This window comes from Schistocerca serialis, chromosome 3, assembly GCF_023864345.2.
Source record: "Schistocerca serialis cubense isolate TAMUIC-IGC-003099 chromosome 3, iqSchSeri2.2, whole genome shotgun sequence".
Taxonomy (NCBI): Eukaryota; Metazoa; Arthropoda; class Insecta; order Orthoptera; family Acrididae; genus Schistocerca; species Schistocerca serialis.
This window is the reverse complement of record NC_064640.1, coordinates 646,468,897-646,482,842: the sequence shown is the minus strand read 5'-3', so window position 1 is coordinate 646,482,842 and position 13,946 is coordinate 646,468,897. Positions and strand designations below refer to the sequence as shown.

Below are 13,946 nucleotides of genomic sequence, written 5' to 3'. Positions count from 1 at the left end.
GGGAAAGTGTGTCTTAATTTTGAAGGGAAACTAAGACATGAAGAGATGCCAGGGGCTTACAAACAGTTGACTATGCAACTGGATGTGTATGAATCGGAGGAGGAACATCCACGATATACAAGGGCGAATAAACAATACCTTAAATAACGGGGTAATGGTGGCAATTCATCAAGAGATAGATGATAAGTTGAGACAAGTGAGGGATATTTCAGAAAGAGTATTACGACAAAATGACGAGGTGTTTACCAAAACCCGGTGCCATTAAGAATTTTCAATTCGAATTCCAGGTTAAAGAACACAGGGCATTTAGGGTACCACCTTACATTTTCCATTGTGTTACAGAAAACAAGTATTTTCAGAACTACACAAAATGATAGATGATATTATTGAAACTTCAACCTCAACATATAACAGTCCCTTGCAAGTTGTAGATAAGAAGGATGGGGGTATTAGGATTGTCATTGATGCAAGACAGCCGGCCTGTGTGGCCGTGCGGTTCTAGGCGCTTCAGTCTGGAACCACGTGGCCGCTGCGGTCGCAGGTTCGAATCCTGCCTCGGGCATGGATGTGTGTGATGTCCTTGGGTTAGTTAGGTTTAAGTAGTTCTAAGTTCTAGGGGACTGATGACCACTGATGTTAAGTCCCATAGTGCTCAGAGCCATTTGAACCATTTGGTGCAAGACAGATAAATTCCATTATCGTTCCTGAGTACGATCGTCCAGAAAAATTGGAAGAGCTACTACAAAAGTTCTTTGGAGTTAAAATTTTTTCTTCCCTTGATTTGAGAGATTTTGTTAGAAAGAACTAACACATGAATGCAGAAAGTATGCGGCTTTTATCGCATTCGGATGAAGTTATCAATTCAAAAGGGTGCCTTTCGGACTAAACATATCCTCTGCTGCTTTTATAACAGGTTTAGGGACTGTGTTAGACAAAGAACTCCACCAGCGTCTCACCTGTTATGCTGATGACATTTTAGTAACTGAGCCATCATGGAACTTCATAATGAGGCGTTTGATAAATTGCTAAGGACGTTAAAAGAATTTGGAGCAACAGTAAACATAATAAAATCCAGTTTTGGAAATAAAAAAGTTGAGTTTTTAGGCAGTATTATCACTAAACAAGGGATTGAACCTAACCCTAACAAACTACAAGCGATACAGAACAGGGTACGCCATATAATAAAAAGACGTTGCGTAGCTTCTTGGGACTCATTAACTTCTATAAAAGATTCATTGGGATAGAATCCCTTGCTATCCCACGTTTATGTGTGTTGACTAGTAAAAAGATGCCGTGGGTCTGGGATGACCAAGCAGAACAGGAATTCCAACTACTAACAGGGTAACTAGTAAAGGCACCACGTTTCGCGCATCCCGATTTAACGAAGTAATTCTGTATGGCAACCGACAGTGCGAAAACAGGCTATGGTGTGGTACTCTTTCAACAATATGAGGAAGACCGACAGCGGATAAGAAAAACAATAGCTTTCGCTAGTCGAGTCCTTACTAAATGTGAAAAAAAGATATTCACTCACGGAATTAGAAGCGTTGGCATTAGTATGGGGTTTTCGCAGATTCAGATACTTTGAGTTTGGATGAAAAACCAATGTGTTTACAGATCATAAGGATCTAGAATTAATCTTAAGTGCAGAACTATTGCCAGGAAGACTAGGTCGGTGGATGTTAACGCTGCAGGAATATGATTTTCAAATCACTTACGTGCCTGGACCATCAAATGTCTTTGCTGATATCCTCTCCCGGTTGCCAGAAGGAATTGACAAAAGCAGAGTGAGCAATACAGAAGAAGAGGAAGTACTCATGTATTACCTGAAAAACGTGCCATTTGAAAACTACGCCACCAGTACCTTAAAACAGTTAGGGTGGGAACAAGACAAAGACCCAGACCTAGCCAAGATTAAAATTAAGTGGAAAAACAAGAAATCACGAGACATTAGACAATTCTATCTCATAAGGGACAATGTCTTATTCTACAGATTAATATTAAGTGGAAAAACCAGGAATCACGGGACATTAGACAATTCTATCTCATAATGGACAATGTCTTATTCTACAGACGCAATACAAATACAAGTTCGTGTGTCGCATGTATACCACAAGAACTAATAAATAAGTACATTTGGTACACTCATTTGAGTATCAGCCATTTTGGGTCTAAGAAATGTTTTTTAAAATTAAAGATGTCGTGTCACTTCACATATATGGAGCGAAGAATCAGATAGGTTCTAGCTAAATGTACAAAATGCTAGAGGGCTAAGCATGTAACCTTTCGATCGAGACCACCAATGTTCCCTATCATTCTGGAGAAACTGAGACACATAGCAGCAACAGATCCCATGGGTCCATTACCCCGTACACAGAGAGGTGATGTACTAATTTTCGTGGTCCTAGAAGTAACTTCAAAATACGTGACATTTACACCCTTGAAGAAAGCAATGGGGAGGAGCATAAGCAACGATCTGACATGAGATTTCCTTCGACAAGTTGGTCGGGTCGATAAAATACTATCGGGCAATGGATCACAATATCGTTCAGGACAATGGCAAAACACTCTGCGGCGACATAAAATTAAGCCTATTTATATTTCCAGATACAAGCCAAGCGCCAACTCAGGTGCATGAACGATGAAAGATTTGGGAACCCTGTGTTGTTTGTATTGTAGCAAGCAGCATAATACGTGGGACAGACATTTGTCTGATTTCCAAAATGTTATAAATGAAATGCCACATAACAGTACGTTATTACCTTCAATCACCATTCTGAAAAACAAACCAGCACCAGATAAAATCTGAGAAATAATTAAATTCCCACCAGTACCCCGAGAACAATATCAGCATTTTGTAAAATTAGCATTGAGCAATTGGAAAGCTGCTCCGTTATAGAGAAAGAACCGAGCGGACAGAACAGCAAACACACGAGTATTTTCACTAGGACAAAAGGTACTAGTAAAAACCCACCATCTCTCTAGCAAGAAAAACAACCAAAACCATAAATCCTTCTCTATTTACAGAGGCCCCATGGAAGTTAGTAAATTAGTCCATAATAATGCAGTAGAACTGATTAATCCAAAAACACGAAAATCATTAGGTTTGCACCATGTGAGTAATTTAAAATTATATAAAGGCTAGACAAAATAAAAAAGATTAACTCCACACGAGAATTTAGTTGTATTAAATGTCCATAAATCAAAGAGCATGAAAGATAAGAAAATGCACCCAGGTAAAACTTTTAACTTGTACTTATCTCAGTTAACTAAATAAAAGTGATTTGGTAGGAAGGTAAAACGAGAATGAAGAAAAGAAAAGACAGGAAAATAAGAACTAAAAAAAGCAATTCTTCTGCAGACGAAATGTGTTCTGGGGAAAGAACAGAAAACAAAGAAGGAAGATAGAGATCAGCATGTGGATAGTTTGACGAAATAATTGTAGGTTCTCTCTTATAGACGCAGTGCGAAGGAGGAGGAAACTGATTTTTGTGGACAAAAGGAAGTAAATATGTAAGAAGGAAATATTTAATTAGGTGAGAAGCAGATAGTCATGTCTAATTTGTTCTGTCGAGCACAGTGAACAAATAATTGAGGAGATATTGTGAGGGGAATATGTGAAGCATACATGATTTCTGGAAGGTACCACAAACTGATTATGAAATAAGATATAAGGGAAATAGATATAAAAATTCGTTAAGAGGTAGTAATTAGGAAAGAGAATCGAAATATTAAGCTAAGAAAGAAACATGTTATATCGTGGAAGGAGATAAACAGTAGGAAGTAAGATTAACCCAGAAAAAATGTCAATAAGGAAGAGTATGATGAGGGAAGAAAAGAATACAAAAGTTTACTATCGAGAAAAAGGGGAAATGGATAAGTACAACTGAGAAAAGAAATTATAAGCTTTAAAACAATGCAGTAAAACAATAGAGAAAATTTTGGAAAAGGGAAAAGAGATAAATTGTATTTTGTTACAGCTAATACCAAAAAAGGAGAGATTGCAGAGAAAAAGACGCGAGAGTCGGAGTCAAGGTGCGAAGTTTTCAAAATAACATAATGTACTTGTAGTTAGAAAACTAAAAAGAGAGGTAATGGCAGAAATTCACTAACTTAATAACCTTCATCACCATCATTTTCACTCTTATTATCCATCGTGATGAAGATGAGGCGACCATGACCTTTATATTAACAAAATAGAATGGGGACAAAAGATAATGAATAAGTAAAAATAGTGAAAAGAAGAGTATTTTTTTATAATGTAAATGATAACATTTGTAAAGTTATTAACGTTTTTAATGTTTGTAAAGTTTGTAGCGTAATTTAAGGGAGTAAGGGTTATAATAAGATATATAACGATATCAGAGGAAATAGAGAATAGGGAAGGGTGTAAGGAAAGTAAGATTATCAAATCAGGGACAAACATTATATTAGATATGAAGTCAGCAGACAAAATGCAGCATCATTGGGGCCAGATCGACCTCAGGACTGAGGAGAGCGGTTAGGCCCCTATAGGATAACACCTCTGTGGAAAAGTTTGGAGAGCTACAACAGATCCTGGATACACTCAACATGTACCATGAAGTGAGCTTTACTTATATGTAAGCCACATACAAGCTTCATAACAATGGTTCTGCAAAAGTATTAGATACTTGGCACATCTATCAAAACCTGTCTAAAAGCAGCTTGTGGAGAAATAAAGGATGTCCACCGAACCGGAATGGAGGCGGACATAGTACAGCATGGACGAGTGGGTGCTTAGATACACCACAGAAAGAAGAAAAAAACGCATTTCTGTAACTCAAAGTACAGAATAGCTGAAACTATCTTCAGACCATATGGAATTCAACTACTGTGAAACAATCCCTGAACACTCATGGGACGGAGCGAGAAAACGAGTAAAGGCTGTCTAATCTATCTAGATGAACAACCGATTACAATAAAGAGTATACAACAATTTCAAAGAAGACGCCATAAGAACGGATTAACGATAACGAGAGGTTAAACAGGTCTTCAATCCCAATTCCCTGTCCAGAAAAGAACGGAGACACATGTGAGAAGACAGCAAGCTGCACCAAGAACAGAAGATGCAACACAGGAGATTTGGAAGAAGGAAGAGCCTGGACCAGAGGAGTTCAAGAAACCTTTTTAAATCCCTTCCCATACGAGACCGTTATTGTATTTAACCACCAACGAGAATCCACTGTTCCAATAGTGTAAATATCCGATACTCCTTATGGCAAACTGCAACACCTTCAAATGTCACACCAAGAAAGGGGAGATGACTACTCGTATAGAAACCTATAGATGAATTGACCAGTGGTGAACCAGCATAAAGAGTCGACAAATGGTGTGTTTGGATTCTGGCTGAGTTGGCATCCCTTTGCTCCCAGCTTCAGGCAGTGTTGGCTTCGGTCACACAGCTTGAGGCTGTTGCCAATGGGAATCACTGTGGGGGTCCAGATGGGGGTTTGTTGGGCACGGCCAGCTCGTCCCATGCATCCCCAAATCGGACTATGGCTCTGGCTGCCTACATTGAGGCTGACCCCTCACCCGTGGTAAAGTGGGAGGTCGCCTCGAGGTGTGGCAGGGGACGAAAGACATTCCGGAGGGCTGAACGAAAAGCCTCTCCAGTTTGTCTGACTAACCAGTTTCAGGCTCTGTCTCCGGCTGATACTGATCTTGGGCCGGATATGGCTGCTTGCCCTGTTCCAGAGGTTGCCCCTCAGTCTGCAAGATCCAGGCGGTCGCAGAGGGTGGGCTTACTGGTAGTTGGGAGCTCCAACATCAGGTGCGTAATGGGGCCCTTAGGGATACGGCTGCAAGGGAGAGGAAGAAAACCAATGTGCACTCCGTGTGCATACCCGGGGGGACTCGTTCCAGATATGGAATGGGTCCTTCCGGATGCCATGAAGGGTACAGGGTGCACCCATCTGCAGGTGGTCGCTCATGTCGGCAGCAGTGATGTGTGTCGCTATGGATCGGAGGAAATCCTCTCTGGCTTCCGGCGGCTATCTGATTTGGTGAAGACTGCCAGTATCGCTAGCGGGATGAAAGCAGAGCTCACCATCTGCAGCATCGTCGACAGGACTGACTGCGGATCTTTGGTACAGAGCCGAGTGGAGGGTCTGAATCAGAGGCTGAGACGGTTCTGCGACCGTGTGGGCTGCAGATTCCTCGACAAGTCGTGACTTGGAGAACGAAAGAACCCAGGTGGGGAGACAGTTCGGCTATGAGAAAGACAAGGCATAAATTTTCAGGGACTCGTCTCTGAACTGGCGACTAATGCAGAACGGGATATGTAACGCTCTGTACGACGCAGAGGGGAAATTTGTGTGGACACTGCGTTCACAGCGGCTGACATCCAGCTAGAAATTAGCTGTATTGTCATTGAGCTCCAAGTCTGGAGAAACGAACCAGCCAGTTAGTTAATTGTTCTTCCGAGAACTGAGAGGGCATTGTAATATGCACGATGCTCCAGCCATGCCCGTGTATATGTCCACAGCCTGAGACAAAGGATGAGTTCATGTTTTCTTGCACATCGAGAAAGGTAGGGAGATTTTCTGCTGTAAAATTCAGCAAAGGTTTAATTAGTTTTATAGGAATTTCGAGGGCGAAAGCAGCCAGGCAGACGACAGCTCATTGCAGCTAAGATAAATACCACGTGCACAAGCGCAAGGTTGTTGGTTCACCAGCTTGCATCCACTGTAAACTCTAGCGACCTTGGGTAATCTTTTGATCAACTTGTCACAGAACTAACCATCCTTCGTAGACTTGAGTGTCATCCTAAAAATAGTATCGAACATTGGACCAGAATCGGATGATTTATCGTAGTACTGGCCAACATCATAACGTAATCATAAGAATAACTTTGTAAAGAAACTTCTACTTAAAATTTAATATTGTTGTGTTTAGAATTATTTAACTTTCTGAGATTTAAAATTTAAGAGTGTTGCGTTTAGGATTAGTTCACTTTCAGAGGATGAGATGCGTCATTTTGACAACTGTCTTAACATTGTCACATTGTAAGCCGTGTAAAAGCGTGTATTTCCGTGACAAGATTGCAATATTAAACAATGTCATTACAACTTACACAATTGTGTTCAGTCATAGAATAAGAAACCACCTAACCGTAACCTTACAACTGGAGATGGCCCCTAAAAGAGATGAGACGATCGAGGAAGTGTTCGCGCAACATGGTCATCGATGTTCGTACCGTGTTAGCTGTAGCGCCATCTTGTTGGAACCAGACATCACCCTCATCCATGTTTTCAAGTTCTGGAAGACAAAACTGTTCAGTCATCTGAACATAACGCTCAGAAATGACAGTCACTGGCTTATCGTTTTCTTCGAAAAACCATGCCAACTTTAGATAGTGCACACCAAACAGTCACATGTTTTGTATGAAGGGGCTGCCCATGAAGTTCTCGGCGGTTCGTGCCACTCTGATACCATATATTTTCTTTATTCACGCAGCCAAACAACTAAAATGTGTCTCGTCGTTAAAGAACACTAAGGCGTCATGATGCAACTCATCGATCAAGAAATCACACACATTTTTTCGTGAAACAAAATCGCGTGGGTAATGTGTGTACAACTCTGACAGTTTATTCGGATGAAATTTCAACTCTTCATGAAGAACTCGTCTCACGGTGTGTTCAGAAATTGTAAGGGCAACTGCATGTGTGCGTGTAGATCGCTTGGGGGAATTCAAAATAAACATCCTTCCCCTCTCGATGTTTTCAGGCGTTCTGGTGCTTCTCGAAGGTCCTAATTTCTTTTTCTGCAAACTTCCATTATCCATAAATGTGTCTACCCACATAACAATTGATTTCCCATCAAGAACACGACCTGCTGGCGCGATGTTGGACTGTTTCCTGATTGCACGCTCAGTTCCGATGGCTGAAAGGCGAAAGCGCGCTCCTCTCTTCACCATTGCATCGTCGCTTCTAAACTAAACTTTAAAAATGTATAAATCTCGCACTTTTGATTGCACTGAAACCCACGCAACAATGAGCAACAGCCGTTGTGTGCCGCGCGTTTCAAATGAGGAAGTTCCCGCGCCGCACTCTGTATAAACTGCAGAATATTTAAGTTGTTAGCACCAAATATTCTGTGGTGAGGACGAAGATGTTGACTACATATGAAGAAATTCGAAAGCATTGTTCAATATGCCATAGACAAGTATGTACTGAGCAAAGTCTTCAGGGATGGGGAAGATCCACTACGGTTTAGTAGCCGCCTTAGAAAACGGCTCCATAAACAAAGAAACCTTCATTTCAGATACAAGAGAAGTCAAAACCTAGTTGACAAACAAAAGCTAAACAAAGTGAAAATGAGAGTAATGAGAGAAATGAGAGAAGCATTCATTTACTTTGAAAGTAAAAACCCTAAGATGATTTAGTCATATGTTAAAGCGTTCATTGACTTTGAAAATAAAAACCCTAAGACGAGTTAGTCATACGTTAAATCGGTAAGTGGTTCGAAATCGTCTATTTATTCACTCAGAGACTATTCTGTCACCGAAACGGATGGTAAAGAAAATGCCGGAATACTGCATTTGCGCCGGCCGGTGTGGCTAAGCGGTTAAAGGCGCTTCAGTCTGGAACCGCGCGACCGCTACGGTCGCAGGTTCGAATCCTGCATCGGGCATGGATGTGTGTGATGTCCTTGGGTTAGTTAGGTTTAAGTAGTTCTGAGTTCTAGGGGGCTGATGACCTCAGATGTTAAGTCCCATAGTCCTCAGAGCCATTTGAACCATTTGAACTGCATTTGCCCTTCCGAAATTGTTTCACTGAGGAAGATCGCAACACATTTCCTCCTTTCAAACATAATTCGAAAGTCTAAATGGCAGATATTGAGATAACCGATCGTGGAATAGAAAAACAACCACAAACTTTTAGTAGTGGAAAGGCATCAAGACCAGAAGAGATACCTATAAGATTCTACAAATATTATGCAAATGAACCTGTTCCCTTAGAAGCAGCAGATTATCGTAGATCGCTGGAGCAACGAATGTCTGACGACTGGATAAAAGCGCAGGTCATTTCCATTTTCAAGAGGACCGCCGGATGGTTGCACACAATTGTAGACATTATAGTTGACGTCAATCTGTTGTAGAATTCTGGGTCATGTTTCATGCTCAAGAATTACGACATTTTAGGAGAATGAAAATCTCCCCCATGAAAATCAACATGGATTTCGCAAACAGAGATCTTGCGAAACTCTGCGCGCTCTGTTCCTCCATGAGATCCGTAGCGCTGTACACAACGGCGCTCGGGTTGATGCCGTGTTCCTTAACTTTAGGAAGGTATTTGTCACCGTTCCACATTGCTGCTTATTAAAAAAAAAAAAAAGAGCTTATCGAGTATCGGGCCACATTGTTCACTGGGTTTAAGACTTTCTGGCAGATAGAACTCAAAAATTCTCTCTTGAGGGAACAAAATCAGTGTAAAGGTAATTTTCGGAGTACACCAGGGAAGTGTGATAGGGCCGTTAGTGTTTAAAATGTCTATGAATGTTCTAGTAGAAAGCGTCGGATGCTGTTCAAGACTGTATCTATAAGAAAGTAGGAACGTCAGAGGACAGTATAGACTTACAGAACGACACGCAGAAGATTGATGAATGGTGCATGGACTGACAGTTGACTCTGAACACAAATTAATTTAACATATTGCCCATACAGAGGAAAGAAAAGCCACTAGTGTACAATCGTACTATTGATGAGGAAACATTGTCTACCATAATATATCTGGGAGTAACTATTCACAACGACCTTAAGTAGAATGACAACATAAAACAAAAAGTAGGAAAAGCAGATACAGACTGAGATTCATAGGAAGAATCTTAAGAACATGTAACTCATCCACGAAGCATATGGTTCGTAAGGCGATTTTCGACCGAGTCATCAACACGAAATACTTACCAGGTATAACTGATAGAAGAAATAGAGAAGATCCAAAGAAGAGCGGCGAATTTCGTCACGCAACCGTTTAGTTGGCGCGAGAGCGTTACCGAGATACTCAACGAACTCCAATCACATGTGTTGTGCAATGAGGGGAGGTTTACTATTGAAGTTTCGAGAAAGCACTTTCCGGGAAGAGTCGGACAACATATCACTTCCTCCCACATACATTTCACAAATGGCTACGACGAGAAAATTCGGGAAATGAGAGCCAATACAGAGGCTTACCGACCATCACTCTTCCCAAGAGCCATCAGGATTGGAGCAGGGATGGGGGATCAGTAAATGGTAACAGAAATACCCTCCGCCACACCATTGGGTGGCTTGCGGAGTACGATGTACAAGGAGAAGCACGGTGTGAAAGAAGTATCGTAAATATTAGTCAGATCTTTATAAGATTTCAAAGTGGTGCACAGATTGGCAACTTGTATGAAATGTTCAGAAACGTCGAACTGAGCATTTCAGAAAACAAATAAAACGTTTTATCTTATGACTATAACATCAGCGAGTCAAAAATGGAATGGGTAAATGTATACAAATAACTGGGTGTATCACTTTATAGGATCATAAAATGGTACGATCAGATAGGCTCAGTCATAGGTATAGCAGGTATCAGACTTTGATTCATTGGCAGAATACTAGGGAAATGCAGTAAGTCTACAAAGGAGATTCCTTACAAGTCACTCGTATGAAACATCCTGATATGTTGGTGAACTGTTTGGGACCCGTACTAAATAGGACTGACAGGGGATATTGGGCGTATACAGAGAAGGGCAAAACGAATGGTCTCCAATTTGTCTCACCTGCGGGAGAGTGTCACAGAGGTGTTGAAAGAACTGTAGTGTCAGACTCTTAAAGACAGACGTAAAATATCCCTCGAAATCCTGCTTACAAAGATTCAGGAATGAACTTTGAATGGTGACTCTTGGAATGACTACAGGACAAGATGTGACTGAATGCAGCACGCACAGGGGCATTCAGACAATGAGTCATCCCGCGCTCCATACGTCAATGGGACGGGAAAAAGCCCTCATTACTGGTTCAGTGGAATTTACCCTCTGCATTGCACTTCACAGTGGTTTACAGAGTATGGATGTATTTGTAAACGCTTGCGGCAGGGACAGGCAGTTGATTCTCAACAGATACAAATGTGACATTTTGTGCAAAAATTTGCGGCAATGCTTGTTAATTATTTCACTAAACGAATACCGACCATTCACTACAAACAGTAACATGTATTAAACAACCGGGTGCGTGCGTATGGAGCGATTTAAAATCGTGAGAGCGCATAAAACTAATCGCAGGAAAGGCAGATGTCAGATTACGACTCATTCAAGAATCCTCATGAACTGTAGTTCAACCACGATGGTGGTAGCTCACGGAACAGTCTTTCGATCGATAAATCGGTATGAGCAGCGCATTTCGTCGCGGGTTCGTTCAGCAGTCGCGAAAGCATCGCGGAAATTCTCGTCCAACTGCAAACGCAACAGAAGAGGCGTTGTGCGTCATCATGTGGTTCACTGCTTAAATTCCTAGAAGACTCAACCAACATATCACATACCGCTTTCTCTTAGATGTGTATGTCTCACGAAAAGACCACGAAAGTAAGCTTAGAGACATTCGAGCTCAAACGAAGACTTACTGATAGCCAGTCATCCCGCGGTCTATTCGGGACTGGAAAAGGAAAGGAAGAAAGTGTCAGAGGCACACGAAGTCCACACTGACGCGCGCCAAAAGATGATTGGTGTAGTATAGATGCAGATGTTAATGTAATGCATAGACTCTTATGCTAATAGCTGATTTTGCAAAACATCCATGAAGAAAAATTCGATTACTGACCATTGCTTAAAAGCAAAAAATACCACAATAATATATCACGAAAACGCAATATATCAGTATAACAAACACTCTTAAGATATTAGAGAATAAAATGACTTACCCGGTAGTAGTTCTACTCAGCAAAGTGTCGCGGCAAAGTAGGAACACCCAAGTAGCTTTCCACGAATGCGACCTGCCCTCCGCGAGCGAACTGACCAACTGAGGCTAGTTTGGTTAAGTTGACGATTAGCTGGTCTGCTCTGCTGACGTATGTGTCTGTCGCTTCTTGAGTCACTGTCATATCCGCCCAGACGCAACCAAATCTGCGCCAGTTACATTAATTTCGTACTCGTGCACTTCCGCCCATTCCCTCCCTGAAGTCATTTTGGGTACGAGGGAACTACTTACGTCAAGTACAATGCACTGAGCACGTGTTTCTGACCTTACTGGAAGCATGTCGGTTGATTCACATGACACTAGCATCGAGAATATTTCTGAAAATAGATGTGCGATCAATATTCTGATTCGACACATTGAAAATACACACAGTACCTACAAAATTGACCTATTTAGAGAACCTTGTACTTATGGAAAATATGTGTCATGGAACCACCTGTATATTGATTTTGTTTAACAGGGAAATGGCTATTATTATTTCGAAACTTACAGCAGATGTGAATCACAATTAATTTGCCATGGTCTGGTTCAAATAGCTGACACAGCGTCGTCATACTCAAAGGCTCTAGATCCGTCCCTCTATGCGTCCCACAACAGTGTGCACCGTTTTACCAGTCGTGTTAGGTGATCACCTTAACTCATATGTATGTTACCCGTCTTGAACATAACGCTCGGTGCGCAGTGAGCGTTATCTCAGACGAATTGCCGGGTTTCTCATCATTTAGCGACTTTAGTATGTCCTTGTAACCGGCAACCTGCAGATTCCGTTGTCAGAAACATTCGTTCAGACAGACTGTGGAAGCCTTCCGCAGCATAAAGAGAGGTATCGCGCAGACTATGATGGAACATTTCGCTCAATTTACTGTCACCAATGTTCGGATTTCCGAAGCTACCAAGTGATTTTGAAGAAGTAACATTGGGGGTGCAGTTCCACCAACGGTGTTTACAACTGTCCTTGTCTTTGAGGAGCTTGGATCCTGCATTGTTTACAGTATGTGACATGGCACCAGGTCATGACAGAATCCATTATAAGACGTTATAGTACCTCACCGGATATTTAAGGAAGTCATTCTCAAATTTTTAATAGTGGAAACTGAGCAATTTTAGTACTCATGTGACTTTCTTAGAAAAATATTTCTTGACAAAAATAGTTTAGCACTCAGAAGAGGAAGAGGAAACGAATTAAAACTTGACGGATTGAGAGAGTATGTCATGTTACTTCGATGATTACTGAATCGAATCAAATTTACAAAGGACTAGGCAGTATGAGCCTAATTTCTGTATGACGTTGCACTCCCTCTGGCCGTGAATGCACGTACTGATTCTGTTGGGAAGTGTCATAAGGCTGTTGTATCGGCTCTTGACGCATGTTGACCCATAGGTGTTGTAACTGTTCCGTGATATACTGCATACGGGCACTGAGACGCAGTTGATATACAACGCAGTCGCCATCTGAGCTGATCGCACACATATTCTATCTTCATAACCACGGAAATACCATGGCATAAGGCGTATAATTCATAGAGACACGTGCCATGTGTAGATAAGCATTTCCCTATTGACCAATGGCACTAAGATAGTGTTGCGTGAGAGGTAAACCCAGAGGACGCAGGATGTCCATGTCCCATAGTCATATCCGATGCCTCGCCATATTGTGGCACCGAAAGGAACACCACTGCGCTTCTCAAAAACATTGGAAGAATTGGACCTCTCCCACGTCGCCACCATATGCGCAGACGACGGTCCTTGAGAGTTAGTGCAGAAACGCGATTGATTGCTACTGTTTTATAGAATATTACACCAGTGTCGTGTGTGTTTTTATTCATGATCACATTTATATCTTTCTGTCAAAAACCTGCAAATTTACGGCCGTTCTTCCAGCCTAATACTAGTCGCATACAGTTTGCGTGTACTAACATCAACACTAGAGCTTAAACTAAAAATGGAAAATGAATTTTATCCATAGTGGATGCTGTCGAACTACGTG

The 13,946-nt window shown here is 41.5% G+C and overlaps 1 protein-coding gene across 1 annotated transcript in view; it reads right to left on the bottom strand.

Moving 5' to 3' along the window:
- LOC126469550 (uncharacterized) overlaps positions 1–11,982 on the bottom strand; it is a 304,761-nt gene extending 292,779 nt beyond the window's left edge. Inside the window, exon 1 of the mRNA XM_050096668.1 lies at positions 11,904–11,982. The gene's annotated coding sequence lies outside the window, so the exon portion shown is untranslated. The remainder of the gene's footprint in view (positions 1–11,903) is intronic.
- Between the last annotated feature and the right edge of the window lie 1,964 nt (positions 11,983–13,946).